The sequence below is a fragment of the Styela clava genome, chromosome 15 (assembly GCF_964204865.1).
Source record: "Styela clava chromosome 15, kaStyClav1.hap1.2, whole genome shotgun sequence".
Classification (NCBI taxonomy): Eukaryota; Metazoa; Chordata; class Ascidiacea; order Stolidobranchia; family Styelidae; genus Styela; species Styela clava.
The window spans coordinates 2,937,501-2,942,500 of NC_135264.1; the positions used below are offsets into that span (position 1 = coordinate 2,937,501).

The 5,000-nt window shown below is 55.8% G+C and overlaps 2 non-coding genes and 1 pseudogene across 2 annotated transcripts; all 3 read right to left on the minus strand.

The window, feature by feature from the left end:
• LOC144413467 (large subunit ribosomal RNA) overlaps positions 1-63 on the minus strand; it is a 3,695-nt pseudogene extending 3,632 nt beyond the window's left edge.
• Positions 64-351: 288 nt separating this feature from the next.
• On the minus strand, positions 352-505 carry LOC144413162 (5.8S ribosomal RNA). The gene has a single exon (XR_013469199.1). It is a non-coding gene; the product is annotated as a 5.8S ribosomal RNA (ribosomal RNA).
• A 298-nt stretch (positions 506-803) lies between these two features.
• LOC144413329 (small subunit ribosomal RNA) lies at positions 804-2,613 on the minus strand. Its single transcript, XR_013469363.1, has one exon. It is a non-coding gene; the product is annotated as a small subunit ribosomal RNA (ribosomal RNA).
• Between the last annotated feature and the right edge of the window lie 2,387 nt (positions 2,614-5,000).

The following is a 5,000-nucleotide window of genomic DNA, read 5'->3' on the forward strand; positions in this document are numbered from 1 at the left end:
TTCTTTTCCTCCGCTTAATAATATGCTTAAATTCAGCGGGTGCTCTCGCCTGAACTCAGGTCGTATGTGTTAAGCGGGCCGCTTCTTACACGGCCCGCTGGCATCGCAAGTCGCCGCCGCCGGCGCCGACCGAGCGCGTACCGTCGCCGCCTTGGCCCACGGTCGGTCTTGATCTCGTGACCGGACCGACCGACCTGGACCCGCCCCTCGAACGTAGTTGAACACGTCGAGGGGCCGGCGGTGTACGGGACACGCGGTCGCGCCGAGAAAGCTCGGCGACCGCTTCAACTTGGGGCGACGCCCGGCCGTCTTCGCAGAGGCCAGGCGACGGCCCTCGGGTGAGGACGAACGCGACCCTGAGGCAGACGCGGTCCCGGGATTGACCCGAGACCGCAATTCGCGTTCAGAAGGTCGACGTTCAATGTGTTCTGCAATTCACATTACTTCTCGCACTTGGCTGCGTCCTTCATCGACTCGCGAGCCGAGTGATCCACCGTTAAGAGTCGTCCTCGACGTTTCGCCCGGCGCCGAAGCGCGCGGACGTCACACTGTGGGATCGCCCACAAAACCACCACCGACAACAACTGCACAAAAACACCAACAAACGGCGCCGAGCGACCGCCGGGCTGGGCCGGCGGCACATCGAGCGCGGTGCCCAGAAGCCACCATCGCACTCGGCTGCCTTGCTATGCCAACGTGTTACGCGTGTCGCACGGGGCGGAACCCCGATTGACGGCCGCCCTCTCGGCGGCACCCAAAGACAATTCAGTGCGCGGTCGGCCGGGGCCTACCACCACCTTCGGTAATGATCCTTCCGCAGGTTCACCTACGGAAACCTTGTTACGACTTTTACTTCCTCTAAATGATCAAGTTTGATCGTCTTCTCGACACGCCGACGCGGCCGTTGCCAGCCGCGACGGGGCCGATCCAAGGATCTCACTAAACCATTCAATCGGTAGTAGCGACGGGCGGTGTGTACAAAGGGCAGGGACGTAATCAACGCAAGTTGATGACTTGCGCTTACTGGGAATTCCTCGTTCAAGGGAAACAATTGCAAGTCCCTATCCCAATCACGAATGAGGTTCAACGGGTTACCCGGACCTTTCGGCCTAGGTTAGACAATCGCTGCTTCACTCAGTGTAGCGCGCGTGCGGCCCCGGACATCTAAGGGCATCACAGACCTGTTATTGCTCAATCTCGTGTGGCTAAACGCCACTAGTCCCTCTAAGAAGTTAGACGCCGACCGAGAAGGTCGCGTAACTATTTAGCATGCCAGAGTCTCGTTCGTTATCGGAATTAACCAGACAAATCGCTCCACCAACTAAGAACGGCCATGCACCACCACCCACAGAATCAAGAAAGAGCTCTCAATCTGTCAATCCTACCTGTGTCCGGGCCGGGTGAGTTTCCCCGTGTTGAGTCAAATTAAGCCGCAGGCTCCACTCCTGGTGGTGCCCTTCCGTCAATTCCTTTAAGTTTCAGCTTTGCAACCATACTTCCCCCGGAACCCAAAGACTTTGGTTTCCCGGAAGCTGCCGGAAAGGTCGTCATGGTAACGCCTCCCGATCGCTAGTTGGCATCGTTTATAGTCAGAACTAGGACGGTATCTGATCGTCTTCGAACCTCTGACTTTCGCTCTTGATTAAAGAAAACATTCTTGGCGAATGCTTTCGCAGTAGTTCGTCTTCCGCCGATCCAAGAATTTCACCTCTAACGGCAGAGTACGGACGCCCCCGTCTGTCCCTCTTAATCATTACCTCGTGCTCCGAAAACCAACAAAATAGAACCGAGGTCCTATTCCATTATTCCATGCAACACTATGCAGGCGAACAGCCTGCTTTGAACACTCTAATTTTTTCAAAGTAAACTTATCGGCCACCGCCGACACTCAGTCAAGAGCACCGACGGAGAACCGAAGGTGAGGCGAACGCAACCAGTGACACGCCTTGCGACGGACCGGCGGCGCTCGCCCAAAATCCAACTACGAGCTTTTCAACCGCAACAACTTTAGCATACACTGTTGGAGCTGGAATTACCGCGGCTGCTGGCACCAGACTTGCCCTCCAATGGATACTCGTTAAGAGTTTTAGGATGTACTCATTCCAATTACAGGGCCTCGTTAGAGTCCTGTATTGTTATTTTTCGTCACTACCTCCCCGTGTCGGGAATGGGTAATTTGCGCGCCTGCTGCCTTCCTTGGATGTGGTAGCCGTTTCTCAGGCTCCCTCTCCGGAATCGAACCCTGATTCCCCGTTACCCGTTATCACAAAGGTAGGCACGTAGCGTACCTTCGACAGTTGATAGGGCAGACACTTGAATGATACGTCGTCGGTGCAGAGACCGTACGATCCGCGTGGTTATCCAGAGTCATCAAACGTCACAGGACGAACCCGGTCGGTTTTGATCTGATAAAAGCGCGCCTCCCGAAGTCGGCGCTTAATGCATGTATTAGCTCTAGAATTACCACAGTTATCCACTTCGCTTACGAGACCAAATAAACCAAGACTGATTTAATGAGCCATTCGCAGTTTCGCTTTACGAGAACTCGTACTTGCACCTGCATGGCTTAATCTTTGAGACAAGCATATCACTACTGGCAGGATCAACCAGATAGCTGCGACAGCTGCGCTCGGCCCTTGCTGGGCCGCCCGGCGCGTGCTCGTCGCATTCGTTTAAGACCGAGGCGATCGCCTGCGGCCGTACTCAGCTTCGACAGTCGCTGGCCGCGACGTCCACGCTCTCGCCGGCAGTGCCAGGCGGAGCGATTTGCGTTTTTTCTTTGCTCGCCCACTCTCGGGCTCGATCCATTCAGTTTCGCACAAACAAGAGCTCTGCCGGCCGCCTGCAGCGGTGCCTAAAACCCGGGCATAACAATGCGACCGTTCTGCTAGGCCGACAAGCGCTCAAGCCAGACGCTCGATCGAACGCCCCCTACATATTAGTCGAGACAACGGCTCGCTCATTAGCATCGCGTTTGTACTTTAACTTTTTTTGGCTCGGCTTCTTTCGACGCCGATGCCGGCGACGCAGCACTCTCTCGCCCGCCAGCCACCGAGAAAAGGGTGCGCTCCGACCGGCCCCGCACCGCTCTTTCTTGGCTCATTCGAAATTACTGTCTTTCGCTCTGACATGCCTTACCTAGGGTTAGGTTAGTATGCTTGCACGTTTGTACTTCAACTTTTTTCGGCTCGGTTTCTTTCGACGCCGATGCCGGCGACGCAGCACTCTCTCGCCCGCCAGCCACCGAGAAAAGGGTGCGCTCCGACCGGCCCCGCACCGCTCTTTCTTGGCTCATTCGAAATTACTGTCTTTCGCTCTGACATGCCTTACCTAGGGTTAGGTTAGTATGCTTGCACGTTTGTACTTTAACTTTTTTCGGCTCGGCTTCTTTCGACGCCGATGCCGGCGACGCAGCACTCTCTCGCCCGCCAGCCACCGAGAAAAGGGTGCGCTCCGACCGGCCCCGCACCGCTCTTTCTTGGCTCATTCGAAATTACTGTCTTTCGCTCTGACATGCCTTACCTAGGGTTAGGTTAGTATGCTTGCACGTTTGTACTTTAACTTTTTTCGGCTCGGTTTCTTTCGACGCCGATGCCGGCGACGCAGCACTCTCTCGCCCGCCAGCCACCGAGAAAAGGGTGCGCTCCGACCGGCCCCGCACCGCTCTTTCTTGGCTCATTCGAAATTACTGTCTTTCGCTCTGACATGCCTTACCTAGGGTTAGGTTAGTATGCTTGCACGTTTGTACTTTAACTTTTTTCGGCTCGGCTTCTTTCGACGCCGATGCCGGCGACGCAGCACTCTCTCGCCCGCCAGCCACCGAGAAAAGGGTGCGCTCCGACCGGCCCCGCACCGCTCTTTCTTGGCTCATTCGAAATTACTGTCTTTCGCTCTGACATGCCTTACCTAGGGTTAGGTTAGTATGCTTGCACGTTTGTACTTTAACTTTTTTCGGCTCGGTTTCTTTCGACGCCGATGCCGGCGACGCAGCACTCTCTCGCCCGCCAGCCACCGAGAAAAGGGTGCGCTCCGACCGGCCCCGCACCGCTCTTTCTTGGCTCATTCGAAATTACTGTCTTTCGCTCTGACATGCCTTACCTAGGGTTAGGTTAGTATGCTTGCACGTTTGTACTTTAACTTTTTTCGGCTCGGTTTCTTTCGACGCCGATGCCGGCGACGCAGCACTCTCTCGCCCGCCAGCCACCGAGAAAAGGGTGCGCTCCGACCGGCCCCGCACCGCTCTTTCTTGGCTCATTCGAAATTACTGTCTTTCGCTCTGACATGCCTTACCTAGGGTTAGGTTAGTATGCTTGCACGTTTGTACTTTAACTTTTTTCGGCTCGGCTTCTTTCGACGCCGATGCCGGCGACGCAGCACTCTCTTGCCCGCCAGCCACCGAGAAAAGGGTGCGCTCCGACCGGCCCCGCACCGCTCTTTCTTGGCTCATTCGAAATTACTGTCTTTCGCTCTGACATGCCTTACCTAGGGTTAGGTTAGTATGCTTGCACGTTTGTACTTTAACTTTTTTCGGCTCGGCTTCTTTCGACGCCGATGCCGGCGACGCAGCACTCTCTCGCCCGCCAGCCACCGAGAAAGGGTGCGCTCCGACCGGCCCCGCACCGCTCTTTCTTGGCTCATTCGAAATTACTGTCTTTCGCTCTGACATGCCTTACCTAGGGTTAGGTTAGTATGCTTGCACGTTTGTACTTTAACTTTTTTCGGCTCGGCTTCTTTCGACGCCGATGCCGGCGACGCAGCACTCTCTCGCCCGCCAGCCACCGAGAAAAGGGTGCGCTCCGACCGGCCCCGCACCGCTCTTTCTTGGCTCATTCGAAATTACTGTCTTTCGCTCTGACATGCCTTACCTAGGGTTAGGTTAGTATGCTTGCACGTTTGTACTTTAACTTTTTTCGGCTCGGCTTCTTTCGACGCCGATGCCGGCGACGCAGCACTCTCTCGCCCGCCAGCCACCGAGAAAAGGGTGCGCTCCGACCGGCCCC